This window comes from Apodemus sylvaticus, chromosome 6, assembly GCF_947179515.1.
Source record: "Apodemus sylvaticus chromosome 6, mApoSyl1.1, whole genome shotgun sequence".
In the NCBI taxonomy this organism is placed as follows: domain Eukaryota; kingdom Metazoa; phylum Chordata; class Mammalia; order Rodentia; family Muridae; genus Apodemus; species Apodemus sylvaticus.
This window is the reverse complement of record NC_067477.1, coordinates 131,735,894-131,754,537: the sequence shown is the minus strand read 5'-3', so window position 1 is coordinate 131,754,537 and position 18,644 is coordinate 131,735,894. Positions and strand designations below refer to the sequence as shown.

Sequence of the window (18,644 nt, the reverse complement as noted above, 5' to 3'; positions counted from 1 at the left end):
TGCATACAACTCACACAGATACACACAAATAAATATAGATATATATTTGGTTTTAGTTTTTCGAGATAGGGTTTCTGTGTAGCCCTGGCTATCCTGAAACTCACTCTGTAGACCAGGCTGGCCTTGAACTCAGAAATCCTCCTACTTCTGCCTCCCAAGTGCTGGGATTAAAGGTTGTGTCACCATCATCTGGCATAAATTTCTTTTTAAAAATAAATAAATAAAATTTGAAAGTAAATGCCTGAAAAGTGGCAGCTGAGCTGCGATTGGCAGCATTCGCCAGAAATCCCAACACTCAGGAGGCCGAGGCAGGAAGGTGTTCCTTCTAACATGCTCAGGGCTGCAGATCTCAAAATTCCTTAATTAAAATAAACTATAAATGGAGCTGGGTACGGCAGTGCATACCTTTAATCCCAGCCCTCAAGAAGCAGAGGCAGGTGGATTTCTGTGAGTTTGAGGCCAGCCTGCTCTACAAAGTGAGTTCCAGGACAGCAATAGTGATACCCTGTCTCAAAAAAACAAACATGAAACACCAATACAGATAGGCAGGCAGGCAGGCAGACAGACAGACTGATGGACAGATAGATGGAAGCAAGCAGAACGGAAGGATTAGACTAGAGGAAATATCCTTAGACATTAGAGCCTGAAGCAGGAAATGAACAGCTGAAAGAAAGCTACGCCATTTTTAAGGACCCAGGCCTGAGGCTGGGAGTTCTGAGCAGGCAGGGGGCAGATGAGTCCCAGGACAACATCCTCAGAAATAGAGGTGCTGAGACCCAGTGCTCAGAGATAAAGGGGGAAGGGTTAGACTGTACAAAGTCATCACAGGTGCAGTCCAAGGCCAGCCTGGGATGTAAGAGAACTGCCTCAAAAATACTAAACCGATCGTGTGGGCCCCACACCCTACCGAGTATACAGGAACCAGATTTATGACACCCGCCCCCTTTTGTCTAGTAGGAACACTATAAGCCAAATCATTTGGGGAAGGGAGAAAAATGCTTGTAATACCAGAGACTGAGGCAGGAGGCTAGAGCTCAAGGTGAACCTGGTTTTATAGTCTAATCTCCATTTCCAAAACAAAAACCTATGAAGACCAACACTGAGGAAAGAAAGAAAAAAAAAGTCCCAGAAATAACAAGAAAATAGCCATCTTTTCTATCTTTCTTCTTTGCAAGCAGGCAGAGGGGGGTGGGGGGCTCCAGGATCCCTTCTCTTCCAAAAGAGAAGGAAAACTCACTTCTAGCACCCTCCACAAGCTTCATTTGTTTAAAACTGACAACATAAGAAACTGGGACCAAAAAGAAGCTACTTGTTCCTAGTGACCCTGTTAAGAGGGTGGCACGATGCCACCCAAGAGGAGAGCAAACGATGCCCACTGAGAACTGCCCCAGTTCTCCAGTCTGGGAGCAAAGAGGCCCTCACGCCAGCCCAACCGGAGTGAGGCAGGTGCTATTTGGGGTGCTGTGGACTCTCAGGGAGCAGGACAGTGACTCTGCCATGAGAAGCAGGGCCAGAGACCATGGGCAGAAACAAACAGGCGAGGTTGTAGTGATCTTTCATTTTTAGTTACTTTTCTCCTACAGTGAGTGAACCGCACTCCCCCAAAGCAACTCAGGAAGAAAGGGTCTATTTCACCCACACTTCCAGGTAACACGGCATCACTGAAGGAAGTCAGGACAGGGACTCATGCCAGGGCAGGAAGCTGAAGCAAAAGCAATTGAGGGCGCTGCTCACAGGCTTGCTCCTCATAGCTCGCTCAGCCTGCTTTCCTAAACAACTCAGGACCACCCGGCCAGCGGTGGCACCACCCACACTAATCAAGAAAACGCCCAACAGACTTGTCCACAGGCCAATCTCATTGAGGCCTCTTCTCAAGAGAATCCCTCTTCCCAAATGCCTGTAGCTTGTGTCAAGTTGACACAAACCAGCCGCGAGCTGTCCTCCTTCCTTCCTCTCCTGAGTACTGAGACTATGGGATGTACGACCACACCTACATGCACTTTCTTTTGGTTTGTTTGTTTTTTTTGGTTTTTTGAGACAGGGTTTCTCTGTATAGCCCTGGCTGTCCTGGAACTCACTCTGGAGACCAGGCTGGCCTCAAACTCAGAAATCCACCTGCCTCTGCCTCCCAAGTGCTGGGATTACAGGCGTGCGCCACCACCGCCTGGCTTTACATGCGCTTTGATAAACATTACATTTAAAATAATGGAAGGGTACATCAATATCATTTACAGACATAATTCTGATTAATTTGAGCAACACATCTTTTTAAAAATAAAATGTAATGCCCTGGCAGACTCGCCTGGAGCAGACTGTGTTCAAGCTATGGGAGAGGGGGTATGCAGAGACTCAGAATGAGGCTGCAGCAGGCAGGAAACCGGTTGGCTGCTCCGCATGCAGAAAGCACAATGCAGGGTAAGCTTGGAACACCTGGCTTCCTTGTGAACCACGGGTGCCGCACGGACAGAAGCATGTCTAATTACCACAAGTCTTGTTTGTTGCTTTTGCTTTTGCAGACAGGGTTTCTCTATGTAGCCCTGGCTGTCCTACAACTAGCTCTGTAGACCAGGCTGGTCTCGAACTCAGAGATCTGCCTCCCAAGCGCTAGCATTAAAGGCGTGTGCCACCATCGACGGGCTCAGTTGTCAACAATGCTTATTTCAGGGCCCAGGACCACAGAAGGCATCTTTTCAAATACAATTCTGTTTTAATTGTATGAGGACCTGTCATGTTCTCTAATTTCAAGTTCTAAAGCTCTGAATTGAAAACGAGCCCAGAAAACTGAGTTTAAGCATCTCACTTAGGAGCAGGCAAATTGGCTCAGCGGGGAAAGGCGCATGCCAGGAAGCTTGGTGGCCATGGTTCCAATCCCTGGGCCCCACATAATGGAAGGAAAAAACTGGCACTCCAAAGCTGTTCTCTAACCTCTATATATGTGCAGAGGTGGAGGCAAAGGCGGCACACACACAGACAGGCCACACACACAGACACACACACACACACACACACACACACACAGTATCAGTCAATACAATAAAAGAAAGTTAAAGTCTCACCAAGCTCAAACAAAGACCTAGGCAACTGTAGCTTCCATGAGTGTTCCTTCTAATGAGTATGCACAGAGACACAGCTCTACAGGAGCCGACTACTTGCAGGTCCAATAACGTCTCACCAGCAGAGATCGATAAAGTTATTGCTGCATTGGCACTATTAGTACAGCAAATATCACATACAAAATTATGCTCTCTACCTAATTGGAATTTGATAAATTGTTGCTATAAAAGACATGGCTAACTGAATTCTAATGGTGCCCTACAGAGCAAAAGGCGCCACTACATATCAGAATAACAATCGCAAACCTTATTCTTTTGGGGGGCAGGGAGGTTGGTTCTGTAGTTTTAGCTTTAAAATCTGTAGCCCTGGCTGGCCTAGAACTCTCTATGTAGCCCAGGCTGGCCTGGAACTCAGAAAGATCTGCTTGCCTCAGCCTCTGAAATGCTTGCTTGTTTGTAGCATAAGCTGGCCTGGAATTCACAATGTAGTCCAGGCTAGCAACTCAAGGCACCGCTCCTTGGCGCCTCAGTCTACCCAATGCTCACTTTCCGTTTGGGGTGCAAGGGGTGAAACGTCAGACCTGTGCCCTGAGCAGTGCTCCGTCACTGGGCTTCGCTCCTGCTGAAGGTTTGTTTGGCTTGGTTTTGGCTTCAGCTTTGGTTTATGAGACAGGGCCTCACTGTACAGCTCTGGCTCTGCTGGAACTTACTGTATAGACCAGGCCGGCCTTGAACTCACAGAGATCCAGCTGCCTCGCCCTCAAAAGTGCTAGGACCAAAACTGTGTGCTACTACTCCCAGCTTTTTTTTTTTTTTTTAATTGTGTATGTGAAGGCCTAGAAAAATGGTTCAGTGGTTAAAAGCCCTGGCTGCTCTTCAAGAAGACCCAGTTTGAATCTCAGCACCCACGCAGTGATTCATAACCATCTGTAATATCAGTTCCAAGTTCCTCTCTGGTGTCCACAGGCACCAAGCATGCAGACACCCATATACATAAAAATAATTTTTAATAAAAAATGAACTATGAGTGGTGTGTGTATGTGTGTGTGTGTGTGTATGTGTGTGTGTGAGAGAGAGAGGGGGGGAGAGAGGGAGAGAGAGAGAGCGCCTGCACATGTATGTGAGAGTAGAGGAGTGTATGCCAAGGGTGCATGTGACCCAGACCAGCTGTGGGGGAAAACAGACAACCCTTCCTCTAGTAAAGGGGCGAAGACAAATGAGGCACCCACGTGAGAGAATTAACTCCTGTGAACTGTCGCACCTCAAACCATACACCAAAATCAAATCAAAATACACCAAAAGGCTAAATATAAGACTCAAAATGAAACAGGTAACCTATGACCTTTTAGACCTTTTAGTGGATCATAGCTATTATATGCAAGAACATTAGCAAGAAAACAAGCAGATAAACTGGACCTCGTATTAAAATTGTATGCTTAAATGGATACTATCAACAGAGAAGGGAGGGAGGGAGGGAGGGAGGGAGGGAGGGAGGGAGGGAGGGTGGGAGGGAGGGAGGCAGAACAAGAGCCACAGACAGGCAAATGGATAGCGGTCTAGCCCCGTCATGAGTGCCAGCTTCAGGGAGACCCTGTTCCAAATATGTAGAGTGTAACTGTGGTGGTTTAAGAAAGGATGGCGCTCGGGCACATGGATTTGACTGCTTAGGGAATGGTACTATTTGTTGGAGTAGGGGTGACCTTGTTGGAGGAAGAGTCACTGGGGTGGGATTTAAGGTTCCAAAGCCCAAGCCAGGACCAGTGGTGCTCTGCTGTGTCTGTCTGTCTGTCTGTCTGTCCCTCTCCCTCGGATCCACGTGGATTCTCAACTCCATGTCCATCACCATGCACCACGCACGCTACCACACTTCCCACACGATGACCATGGAGTAAATCTGAAGCTGGACGCCGACCCCAGTGAGACGCTGTCCTTTATAAGAGTTGCTGTGGTCGTGATGCCTCTTCACAGCAATAGAACACTGACCAGGAAAATGACTAAGAAAACCTCTGGTCACCACTGCTCACTTAAATGTGTGTGTGTGTGTGTCTGTGTGTCTGTGTGTGTGTGCGCGCGCACGCGCATGCATCACACCTCCATACATCACATACAAAACTAATTTTTTTAAGAAGAATCCCTGTTAATAGGTTGGGGGTCTTCTCTTCCTTGTCCTCCTCTTCCTCCTCTTTTTCTTCCTCCTCTTCTTCCTCTTCCTCCTCCTCATTCTGAGACAGGGTCTCATGTACCCCAGGCTAGCCCCTAGCTGAGGATGGACTAACACTTCTGACCCTCCTGTCCCAATCTTCTGAATGCTGGACCCGCAGGCACCAGCAGCTGGCCCACTTTTCGTACTGTGGCTCTCAGGCAGGGCTCTGTGCATGCTGGAGACGCATGCTGGGCCCTCTCAGACCCGGGAATATTTTCTAGGCCAAATCTGAATGCATTTTTCTGAGAGATCACTGCCCATCAGTTCTCCAGCTCTGTAACCTAAAGACTTACTTAGACTTTTGAGTCTTATTGAAGACCTCAAGATTTTATTAATGGAGGTTATATCTATCAAGATTTACTGTAAAAAGCATAATTTCTTTAAAGACTTATTTCTTTTTCTTTCTTCTTTCCATTAATGTATTTATTCACTTTACATCCCTATCACAGCCCCACCTCTCCTTCCAGTCCCCCTTTCACCTCTGAGAAGGGGGAGGTCCCTCCCGAGAACCCACCCGCCCTGGCAATCTCAAGTCTCTGCAGGACTAGGTACATCCACACCCACTGCGGCCAGACAAGACAGCCCAGTTAGGGGAGCAGGATCCACGGGCAGGCAACAGAGTCGGGGGTCAGTCCCTGCTCCAGCTGCTAGGGGGCCTGCATGAAGACCAAGCCGCACTTCTGCTACATGGGGGAGGGGGTAGGTCCAGCCCATGAATGCACTTTGGTTGGTGGTTCAGTTTCTGGGAGCCCCCAAGGGTCCTAACAACTTATTAGTTATGGATATGGGAGAATGTGCACTTAAATGCAGATGCCCAAGAGTACAAGTGCCTGCAGAGGCCAGGAGAGGGCGCTGGATCCCTGGGGCTTCACTCAGGTCCCCCTGCAAAAGCAGTGAACTGCCTCTACAGCCTATAAATGCCCAAGTTATTTCTTTAAACTTAAAAGAAAGAAAGATATGTGAGGGGCGGGGATGTGCACACGTGCAGGTATCCCTGAAAACGAGCCATCAGGTCCCACAGAGGCGGACTACAGATGCTAGCAACCTCCCGACTGGGTGCTGGGCACAGAAATCTGGTCCTCAATGTGTTCTTAGCCTCGGAGGCATCTCTTCACTCCAGAATTTAGTTGTTTTGTTTTCTTAACTTCTGGTCTTGTTTTACTTTTGTTTTGGGGTTTCTGTGTAGCCCTGGCTGTCCTAGAACTCACTCTGCAAACCAGGCTGGCTTCGAATGCAGAGATCTGCTTGCCTCTGCCTCCCAAGCACTTGGATTAAAGGCGAGCGCCACTACATAGAGCCAAAAATTTTTAAGCAAACTGCAAGCACACATTCTATCAGCACAGAGCGCGTCACCCTCACGTGCCATCCGGTCTCTGCAGAAGAAGCCGTGAAGAGAAGGCCGTCTGAAACAGTCCTTTCACACAGTGAGCTACCATGACTCATCAGTTCTACAGGAAGTCAGGATCCCATCAGAAATCTAAGCTATTTCTGCTTTACATTTATTCAAAGAACACTGCATCTGGCAAAGGCTGCTCAGTCTTATAATAAATCAAAGTCCATCTGGAATTCTGTAGCCTTTGCATGCCACCATACAACTTTCTACTTGCTATAAACTGTGAGACTTCAGAAACAAAATAAAAAAGCCACAAGTGTCTTAGCTAGGGGTTCTGTTGCTGGGACAGAACATCATGGTCAAAGCAACCCAGGAAGGTCCGGGTGTGTGCACTCCAGCTTACTAGACGGCCACACCCACCACTAAGAGACGTCAGGACCTGGAGGCAGGAGCTGATGCGGAGGGCATGGAGGGCGCCAATGTCCAGCTTGCTCTCACGATTTGCTCAGCTTGATTTCTTAAAGAACCTAGGACCACCTGCCTACAGAGGGCTGGCCCTCCCACATCAACTATTAATCAAGAAAATGCCACAAAGGCCAATTTATCAATCATTTTGCCAATTGTGGTTCCCTCATCTCAGGTAACTCTAGGTGTCAAGATGACAAAAGACAACTAGCACAAGAAGTAGACCTCCTCTCCAGCTCACCACCAGCACCGTCCTCCCAGAGCCTCCTCCTACTCAGCCGAAAGGATGTCCACCCACAACAACAACCCCACACACCAGAGAGCCCAACAGGAGCCAAGGACTGTGTAATTGGACTTAAGGCCTGCACAGAATGAGAACCTACGCATGGTACCGTAACCCTAGCCAAGAACCCTCGGCTGGAGGTCACAGGCCCTAGAGGAGACCCTACTACAGCCATTTCCCTAAAACGCTGCAGCTTCCAGCTACATTCCAAATGCTTCTCTTTACACCATCTCGTGCCTCACTGGCGTTCCACCGTGCAGCCCACAGAGGGTATTGCACACATCCATAATTGGCGAAACCCAGAGAAAAATGTGACAGGATCCCAGCAGCAACTGGGACATCAACAGAACAATCCCCACGCCCACAGCTCAGGGGGACACTGCAGAGGAGGGAGAAAGACACTATAGGTGCCAGATGCTGTGTGGACAACTGCTGCGAGACAGTGTCTTCCTGATGTGACAGAATGCTGCCCCACGCTCTCTCAACAACACGGCTGCCTGCACAAGACCACCCCAGTCAACACTGCAACTCAGACGGGAAATTTTTGTTGGTTTTGCTTTTTTGAGACATTGGCTGTCCTGAAACTCACTACATAGACCAGGCTGGCCTCCAACTCATGGAGATCCTCCTGTCTCTGCCTCTAAATGCTAGGCTCAAAGGTGTGTGCCACCATGCCTAGCAGATGGGGTAAATTTTATCAGAGCCTCGTCCCCAGATGAAGAGCTATGGGAATCAATGGCTGCTGAGGGAGAATCAGTTCCCAGGGAAAACCTCCTGACAGGTTTCCCAGTCCTAAAACGTCAGCCCAGAACACATGTACACTCCGCAGGGTGTGTGTGTGTGTGTGTGTGTGTGAAAACAATAAAGAAAATGAAGTCATGAAGTTGAGAGGGGGTAGAAAAGTGGGAGGGGCGTGGGAATGACGGAAGTAATGTATTCATGTATGAAATTCTCCAAAAACATTATAATTTATATAAATAAAAATAAAACCCTTCCTGTTTTGACAAGAAGCTCTTCACAGTTGCCAGCCACCATTCAGATAAACTAAACTACAGTGGTGATAAATCTAAGCACCAACCACGACGACTTTCCATGGAAGCCAAGCCCTCCTTCCTACCTGACCTCAAGCAAAACTAAGGGAGACTACGGCCTGTGGCTCTCGCTCTGGACTCCAGGCCAGAGCCCGGAACACAGTCAAGAGCAGGAGCAAGCGAACACTCTAACGCGCCGATGCAGACGGGAGCTCTTATGACAAGGCGGGGTGGCAGTTTCCCGTGGAAGCCCCAGCCTGGGCGAGGGTGGCCTGGGTCCTATCTGCACCAAGGCTTGGCCTCACAAGGTCCTACTTTCCCTGACACACCTGGGAGGGAAAACCAGAAGGCAGGGCTACACAGCGTCCAGTTCCTCCCATGCAAAAGGAGGGCATCAGGTTATCTCCGCCATCATACAGCCCAGCTGCAGTCCAAACCCTGCAGAGCAAGGCGGTGCACACAGAAGATCCCAGCACTCGGGAGGCAGAGCAGATGGGTGTCTGGGAGCTCCGTCTACATACTGAATCCCAGACAATCAAGACTACATAGAAAGACCCTGTCCCACAAAACAAGTCCCCATATGAATGGTTGTAATATGACATGTACGCCTGTGAGAATCCACCGAGCTGCACACCTTACCTATCCACTGTACTTCATAGGTTAATTTAAAAACTTAAAATACAACTGCTTCTGTTTCTAGCCAAATGAAGTAGCAGAGAGGAGATCTACCTGACATTACAAACACACACATGATTAGTAAAGACAAAAGACATGAAGCACCAATTCTTACACGCTGGGCTACTGCACATAAGCTGGGGAAGATGGAAGGAGGGCCCTGAAACACAGGGAACCTGACTTCTTGCTGGGGCTGGGGCTGGGGCTGGGGCTGGGGCTGGGGCTGGGGCTGGGGCTGGGGCTGGAGAGGGCTCAGTGCTGAAGAACATGGCCGCTCTTCTAGAGGCCCTGGGTTCCGTCCCCAGCACCACTGACAACCCACAATCATCTCTAACTCCAGACCCAGGCGACCCTACAGCCTCTTTTGCTCACCACAGGCATGTGTACACATTGCTAAAACACATGCAGGCAAAACACCCATAAAAATGACATAAAATAAAATGAAAATTTTAAAAGAACAGAGAGGGAAAGAGAAGTAAGAGCTTTTAGGCAGAGTACCCAAAAAGGGGAAAACAGAGTTCAGGGGAGCTCCAGGGAGGAAAAACCCTGGAGTTCTGCAGAAGGCCTCTAGAGGCACAGTGGTATGCAGAAAATACCAGAGGTGGTGGTGGCGTCCACCTGTGATCCCAGCACTCAGAAGGCAGAGGCAGGCAGCTCTCCAAGTTTGTGTTGCTTTTTGTTTTGTTTTGTTTTGTTTTTTGGAGACAGGGTTTCTCTGTGTAGCCTTGGCTGTCCTGGAACTCACTCTGTAGACCAGGCGGGCCTCGAACTCAGAAATTCACCTGCCTCTGCCTCCCGAGTGCTGGGATGAAAGGAGTGTGCCACCACCACCAGGCATCTCCAAGTTTGAGGCCAGCCTAGTCTACAGAGTTCCAGGACAGCCCGGGGTACACAGTGAAATCCTATCTCTGGAAAAAACAAAACAAAATAAAACAAAACAAAAACAGGAAAGAAAGGAAGGGGGAGGGAGGAAGGGAAAGAGGGAGGAAAAGAAAGGCCAGGCCAGGCCATAAGCCAGGAAAGCAACCCCTGGAGAGAACGAGGAAGAACCAGGCCTGAGCTCACAGGGCTGGATAAGCACATTGGGGCACAGGAAGGGAACTGAGCCCTAGGCAACACAGCTCTGTCCCTGTCTACAAAGCAGCAATGAAACACACACACACACACACAAAAAAAAAAAAAAAAAACGCCTCCCAGAACCAAGGGTAAATAACTGACAGAAACACAGCCATCACAGCCACTGACACAGCTGTGTGCCCAGCTACAGGGGAGGTTGAAACAGGACTGCTCAAACCCATGGGCTCAAGGTCAGCTTGGCAACATACAGAGTGTGTATGTGTGTGTGTGTGTGTGTGTGTGTGTGTATTTACATATATATCCTTTCTCTCAATGTGCATGAGTGTTTGCCTGTATGCATGTATGTGTGTGCAGCACATGCAAGTCTGGTATTCAGAGACCGAAAGAGAGCGTCCCATCCCTTGGAACTGGGGTTACAAATGGCTGTGAGGCACCCTGTGGGTGCTGAGAACTAAACCTGGATCCTCTGGAAGGACAGCAAGTACTAACTGCTGCATCATCTCGCCAGCACAGAAACCCCACCTCTTAAACATATGTGTGTGTGTGTATATATAATGTGTATGTATATACATATATATAGTGTACATATGTGACATGTATTTAAATATATTAATTTCTTATATGTGTTATATATGTATATATACATATATGATTTTTTTTAACTCCTAAAACTTAGAATGACCATACTAACTGCTGGCCAAATTGTGAAGAAACTAGCCCTCACCTCCACTACCAGTGGGAGTAAATAGACAATGATAAATCACTCCCACAAAAATTTACAGTGTCTTTCAAAAGTTAAAAAGTAAATTCCAGCATTCAGAAATCTGAGGCAGGAGAATCTTGAGTTTGAGGCCAGCATGGGCTGCAGGGTGAAATCCAATGTCAACAAACAAACAAAACTAAACAACAGGACCACTGAGATGCTTGAGAGGGTGAGGTGCTGGCTCTACCAGCCTGGAGCTCAGAGGGTTACTGATCCCCAGGACCAGTGTAAAGGTGCGGAGGGAGGGAACCAGCTCCACAGAGTTGTCCTCTGATCACATGCATTCTCTCTTCTAAGACACACTGAGAATTTAAAGGTAAAAATACTATAGCATGTAAAAAGCTATCCTACTTCAACCCAAGAGAAAGGCAATGTCCACCTACTACAGATGGATGGATCTGCCGTTGTAGCCACACAATGGAATACTACTCAGTCACCAAAAAGTTAAGAGAAAAATCAACCATTAAGAATTGTTCTGTGAAACTTTAAACCCTGTCCTCTAAATGGAGCAGAGGCAGAACAAGCAGATGTCTGAGAGCCTGAGGTCAGCCTGATCGACACAGAAAGCTCCCGGACAGTCAGGAATGCAGAGAGAGGTCTCGGTGCGTGCGTGCGTGCGTGGGAAGAGGGAGAGAGAGAGAGAGAGAGGGAGAGAGAGAGAGAGAGAGAGACTGCCCTATGACCAGGCATCAGAGCATGAGCTTTTACTCACAGCACTCCGAGGCAGACCAGGCCAGCCAAGGCTGCAGAGCTGCCCTAGAGGTAGGCGCTGTAGCTCGCTCAGTTCGTATGTTGCTATCTCGCATAAATCACAGAAGTCTGGAGGTGGGGGTGGAAGTTCTGAGTGAGATGGCTCAGTGGGTAAGGGCCCCTTCAGCCAACCCTAATGACCTAAGCTGGACTCCCAGGACCCACACAGTGGAAGAAGAGAATGGGCTCTGACAGCTTTGTCCTCTGACCTCCATACAGGATGCCTGGGTCACATTCTAGGGCTCTAAACGGTCATCTCTGGCAACCCAAACTGAGAGAGCTATTCTGGGCTGTGTTCCTACTAACTAAAAACGGCCTAGGCATCGTCAGCTTCTAACCAAACATCCAAAACTGTGCTCCAAACTTCAGAAGATCACTTCCCACCTGCATGGCTAAGTCATCTGAACAGCATGCGCTCAGCGCAGCTCCAGAGATCTTCAGAGGGACTGTGTACCCACAAGGTCTGTGCCTCAGGTTGCTCGAGGTCCCCAAAACCCTCAGTAGCTCTGTTCTGTCAGTGCTGGCCCCTGGGGAGAACTCCGACCCAGACTGCTTCATTTCTCTCATGACCCTGATACTGACTACTGTTTTCCACTCTCCTAGGGGAACTTGATTTAATCCCGACACAGGACAAGAGAGGAGAGAGCACTGACAAAGCCATGAAAAGATTAGGAAATTAGTTAAGGGCTAGGGAGATGGCTCAGAGGGCAAGAGCACTTGTCTGAAGCTCCAGAACCCATGTAAAAAGGCCAGATGTGCAGTCTGTGCAGGGAACTGTGCCCGGGAGGATGCCCAGCAGCTCACAGGCCGGCAAGGCTGCTAAACACCATGGAAACCCACAGCGACCCTGCTTAGGCAAAGCAGAAGGCATGGGTCCACGTGGGAAGTCCTCAGCCCTCAGCTTGCACGCACGCACGCACGCAAGCACGCACGCAAGCACACACGCACGCAGGCACGCACTCGGGCCCACCTAGAGGGCACAAGGAGTCCTTATCCCTTTTATGTACCCCACACATACACACACACACACACACACACACACACACACACGCGCCTACCTAGGATGTACAAGGCTTTGGGTTCCATCCCCAACAATTTCTCAGAAAGGGAAAAAATTATTTTAAGTAGCAGCAGGATTATAAACAATTTACTTAAGCCGGGCACACACGCCTGTAATCCCAGCACTCTGAGCGGCAGAGGCAGGCAGATTTCTGAGTTCGGAGCCAGCCTGGTCTACAGAGTGAGTTCCAGGACAGCCAGAGCTATACAGAGAAAACCTGTCTCGGAAAAACCAAATAAAAAAAAAAAAAAAAGATTTTACTTAAGTAGTCCAGTGCAATGACACACATCTGTAATCCCAGTATTTGACAAAGACAGGATTGTAAGACTGAGTTTAAACCCAACCTGAACAAAGAATTAGGGGATGGAGGGATGTCTCAGCAGTTAAGAGCACTGACTGCTCTTCCGGAGGTCCTGAGTTCAAATCCCAGCAAACACATGGTAGCTCACAACCATCCTTGAGATGTGATTCCCTCTTTTGGTGTGTCTGAAGACAGTGTACTTACATATAATAATAAATAAATAAATCTTTTTTTTAAAAAAAGGAATTCACTGAAAACAACTATTGTAGTGGTTTGATAAGAATGGCTGCTTGTGGTGGTGCTCTCTGGTAGATTTGCTGAAGGAGGCAGAGGCTGGAGGATCACGAGTTCAAGGTCAGCCTGGGCCACACATTTGGGCAGGAGAGATAGTTCAGCACTGACTGCTCTTCCAGAGGTCCTGAGTTCAAATCCTAGCAACCACATGGTGGCTCACAGCCATCTGTAATGGGATCTGATGCCCTCTTCTGGTGTGTCTGAAGACAGCTACAGTATACTTAGATATAATAAATAAATAAATAAATAAATAAATAAATAAATAAATAAATAAATCTTTTTAAAAAGAATGGCCTCTATAGCTTAGTCACCAGGAAGCAGAACTGTTTGGAAGGATTAGGAGGTGTGGCTTCATTGAAGGAGGTATGTCACATAAACGCAAGCACCTACAAGGATAGAATTGTATGTTACATAAATGTTAAAGATATGTATAAATGGGGTTACTCCATAAACTTGTGCCTATCTGCCTGCCTGCCTGTCTGTATGTCTGTCTGGGTATCTGGGTGTGAGTGTGGGCAAACATCTGCAGAGGCCAGAAGCATCAGCTCCCCTGGACCTGGAGTTGCAGGTGGTTGTGAGCTGTCCGCTGTGCGTTCAGGGAATCACACGTGAGTCCTTTGAGAAACTAGGCGGCTTTATGCCTGGTACTTTGTTCTTCCTAATGTCTGCACAGAATTCCAGTGTATAATTAAGCCAGGATTCACTTAGGGAGCATGGAGACTGTTTCATCAAGATGGTTTCCCTCACACAGTGTGGAAAATGGACTCTAATTCTCCTCTCACCAACCACTGCCTGGGGTTCTCTCTGCTACACACTTCTCATAAAAAGATGCCAGAGGGACCCTGATATCTGTGGACCTGAGAACAGCTTCAATAATAGGAAGTAATAGCTATAATATCGTGTGTGTGTGTGTGTGTGTGTGTGTGTGTGTGTGTGTGTGTGTGATATGTGATGTGTGATATGTGTATGTTTGTAGACCAAACCCTTAAGTGGAGTTTAAACTTCCTTGACTTTCTTTTTCCTGTTCTTAGGCCATGTCTGTCTGTCTGCTGTCTGTCTGTCTGTCCTCTTTCTCTCCCCTGAGATCAGGCTGAGCTCTCAGCACCGTGTCTGCCTGCTGTGATACCCTTTGTCTGCCATGATGATGATGGACCCTGTAAGTCAGCCCCAGTTAAATGCTTTTTCTTTCAAGAGTTATCTTAGCCGTGTGTCTCTTCACAGCAATAGAACAATGACTAAGACAATTATCTGCTTCAATAAAAATATTTTCTCTGTTGTTATTTTCTTTTTTGTTTTTATGTGGAAACAGGGTCTTAAGTGGCCCAAACTGACTTCAAACTTGCTATGTAGCTAGGGTGGCCTTGAACTTCTGGCCCTCTTGCCCCCGATTGCTGGGGTGACTGACGGGCATCGTCATTACCAACAGTCCTGGTTTATGAATAATGGGGATTGAAGCCAAGACTTCATGTACACTAGGCAAGCAATGCCCAGCTCACCTGTGTCCCAGACCTCAGAAGACTTCCTTTTGACAGAGAGAACCAGGAGCCACATTCCCAGTACTGGGAGACAGAGGCAGGAGGATGATCCAAGTGTGAGACCAGCCAGGTCTACACAGTGAAATCTAGACCTCATCCCGAGACCTCATCTCATAAAAACAGAACCAAACTAAAGAGATCACCTGTGGGAAATTTGACTAGCTCCACTAATTATAAAAATGGCTTTCATTCAACAACTCATGGAAATACAAAACTCGAGGGGGACATGTTTTTCCAACCCATAAATCATGTCACATTTATAAAAGTAAAACCAACACCAAGCCTTGAAAAAAAGACTTAGGAATTACCCAATTACTAGAATACCTCATTGGGTGATCAATAAGCAACGTGACATAAATTTTAAAGTAGGAACAGAGTACTTGCTGTTTGAAAAACAAACCGTTAGCATTTGAAAGAACAGATCAATAAGAAAATATACCATAAAGCATAATTAGCTTGTCAAATACTAAAACTTTGTAATATTTACAGTTGATAATAATCTGGCTAATGAGACACAAACCCACTATAACTGCTAATTATAAAATGTCATTCACAAAAATAAAAACATCATAAAATAGCAAGAGGAAAAATAACCCCAGAGATGCAAGTTTATTGCTTTAATGCTCTGATAGAAAATAGATTTTATGCCAACTCCAATCAAGTAGCAGAAAGCAGTCCAGAAAGAACCGAAAGGTGTCACCAAGGGCATGGCTAGCACTCTGTCTCAGGTGACTTTTATTTTTTGAGGCAGTGTCTTGTGTACTCCAGACCAGGTTGAACTCCTAATCCTCCTGCCTCCACCTCCCAAGAGCCCAGAGTACAGCGGTACCAAGACACCCAACATGGCCTTAGAGTTGATCAGAAAGGAGAAATGAGGCTCACTAGAGCAGGCTTTTGTCAACTGTAAGGAGCCAAGTTCTTTCTTACACACTTCTTCCCTGATTTCAGTATCTGAGGCAGGAGGTCAGCTATGAGTTAGAGGCTAGCTTGGGCTACGTGACCTGGCAGCCGGGCTTTACAGTGAGACTCTGTCTCTAGACAGAACAATAAAGAACAACAGTAACGACAACACAAAATTAACAAAAGGACTTCACATAACAAAAGAGATCTCACTGAACAGGTGTCTTGGAAAAAACCCTCCAGAGATGAACAGAAATGTCACCAAAGATACACCACAGCTTACTGACATAAATCTCACACACAGACATTCTGGTAAATTTTCAAAATGCCTATGCTAAAGGAAAAAAACCACTGGAAAAGAAAAAAACATGAACTACAAAAGAATAATAATCTACTGAGGAAGGTGTGGTGACCCACCCTTTTAATCGCAGCACTGGGGAGGCAGAGGCAGACAGATCTCTGTGAGGCTAACCTAGTCTACTTACAGTTCCAGGACAGCCAGGGTTACAAAAAAAAAGAGACTCTGGCTATAAACAAACAAACAAAAACTAAGTCTGACATATACTTAACAATGATACTCCAGAATAAGCAAATTTCTTCAAAGTTCTAAGAGAAAAATACTTTGAACCTAAAATTCTATAAAGACCCAAACTATCGATACATATGATGATAAAGACATTTCAAGGAATGCAGAGGTTTAGAACATTTAGCATCAACACATTTTGTGGGAAAAAAAAACTTAGATAAGGACAGGGTTCAGCAAATTGAGACACAATGGAAACAGGGTGTGACATCGACACGGGGCGTGGCGAGGAGCAGGTACGCAGCACAGGAGAGTGCACCTCCCCACACTTTTGTTAAGGTATTCTTTCTCTGTGCAGGAGTGTATGTATGTATGAATAGGTGTATGTGGTTTTCTTTCTGTTGTTGTTGTTTTTTGTTTTTTTCGAGACAGGGTTTCTCTGTGTAGCCTTGGCTGTCCTAGAACTCACTCTGTAGACCAGGCTGGCCTCGAACTCAGAAATCCACCTGCCTCTGCCTCCCAGAGTGCTGGGATTACAGGCGTGCACCACCACTGCCCGGCTTGTATGTGGTTTTCTTAACGTATTTATTCCCTGTGCATGAGTATTTTGCTTACGTGTATGTGTGTATACCGTGTGTACCTGGTGCCCAAGGAGTCACAAGAGGGCATCAGATCCCTTGGACTGGAGTCACAAATAGTTGTGCACAGCCCTGTAGGTCCTGGGAATATAACCCAGGTCCTCTGCAAGAGCAGCCAGTGCTCTTATAACCTCTGAGCCATCTCTCCAGCCCGGGAAATAAAGTCTTCAAAGTAGATATGGCATCAGGGGTGCTGGTACAGGCCTGTAACCCCAGCATTTGGGAGGCAGAGAGCAGGCTGATCTCTGTAAATTGTACATAGTGAAAGCCTGTCTTAGAATCAATAAATAAATAGGTGACCAGGCAGCTGAAAGGCACAGACAGATAAAGTGACAAACAGGGAAAACACGCGACTCGGGCTTCAGCTCCTCAGAGGGACGGAACCAGAAGCCACAAGCACAAGCTAAGCCTGGAAGCCTGCTAACAGCAAGAGAAACCCACAGGCCTCTCAGGCCTGGAGTCAGCATAAGGACTGTCTGACAGCGACTCTTCCTACGGCAAGGCTAGGACTGAAGAAGGTACTGCAGAGGGCCACAGCCGTAACAAACGAGGACAGTGGGGTAGCAGCATTCTCTGAACAAAAGACAGCCCAGAAGCAGGCAGAGTCACCCTGGCTGCTAGCAGACCTTGAGAGAGAATGAGCAAAGCTCTGAGATCTAGTTGGGGTTTGGGGGTTGAGAGGGACTGGGGGTACAACTAGACAGCAGAGCGCTTGACTGTGGGCTCGGTCTTCAGCCAGAGGGGGCTGGTGATGGTGGAACACTTGACTAGACAGAGCCTGGGCTAGATCCTCGTCGTCAACAGGTAAGGTCGCACAGGCCTGTGCTGCCAAAATTGGAAGGGACATGTAGGCAAGTCAGAAGTTAGCCGTTGTCCTTGGCTACACAGTGAGTTAGAGGTGAGACAAAGAGACAAGAAGTGGCACAGGAGACCCCGTACCACCCTCACCCCACAAAAAAGGCAACAAAGAGTTAAGAGAAATGACAAGGAGGAAGAGAAAGAACTTCTGTCCCCAAACTATTCCTGAAAGAAGTGAGGGCAAGATTACCAACACCAAAATCAAGTAATACACACCAACAAAGAAAAAAAAAGCTCTAGCCCAGTTCCCCAGATGAACGTAGAAATTCTCAATAAAATACCCACAAGCCACTGGGAAAGCAGGGAGCAAAAAGGGCCGAGTGCTTGAACCCCACCAGTGCAAATGAGAGAACTGAAATGCCTTCAAACCAAAGTCAGAAAAAATTAAAGAGATCACACACCGAGATCCAGTCAACTTCATTTCAAGAATTCCCCTTTCACCACATGGAAATCAACAAATAAAACACAGCACATAAATCAAATTAAGGACAAAAGTTAAACAACCATCCCGGCATACACAGAAAAAGCCTCACAGAGTCCCATATCATTCATAATAAAAAACTAAAAAAGCCAGGCAATGCTGGCACATGCCTATAATCCCAGCACTCAGGAGGCAGAGGCAGGTGGATCTCTGAGTTTGAGGCCAGCCTGGTCTATAGAGTTCCAGGATAGCCAGGGCTACACAGAGAAACCCTGTCTCAAAAAAAAGCAGGCAAACAAAAAGCCTGAAAGAATTTGAAAAGACAGACACTGCCATAACATGACAGAAGAGGTGAGAAAGGGCAGACGCACAGCCGCCTTTCCCACCTGTGATGCAAGACTCCTGAAGTGGAGGCCAAACACTCAGAAGTCCACGGCATCCTCAGCTCCACTGCAAGTCTGAGGCCAGCTCAGACATGAGA

The 18,644-nt window shown here is 47.3% G+C and overlaps 1 protein-coding gene across 7 annotated transcripts in view; it reads right to left on the bottom strand.

The window, feature by feature from the left end:
- The window catches only part of Mta3 (metastasis associated 1 family member 3), a 121,002-nt gene that overhangs the window by 88,353 nt on the left and 14,005 nt on the right, over nucleotides 1-18,644 (bottom strand). The gene's annotated exons all lie outside the window — the stretch shown is intronic.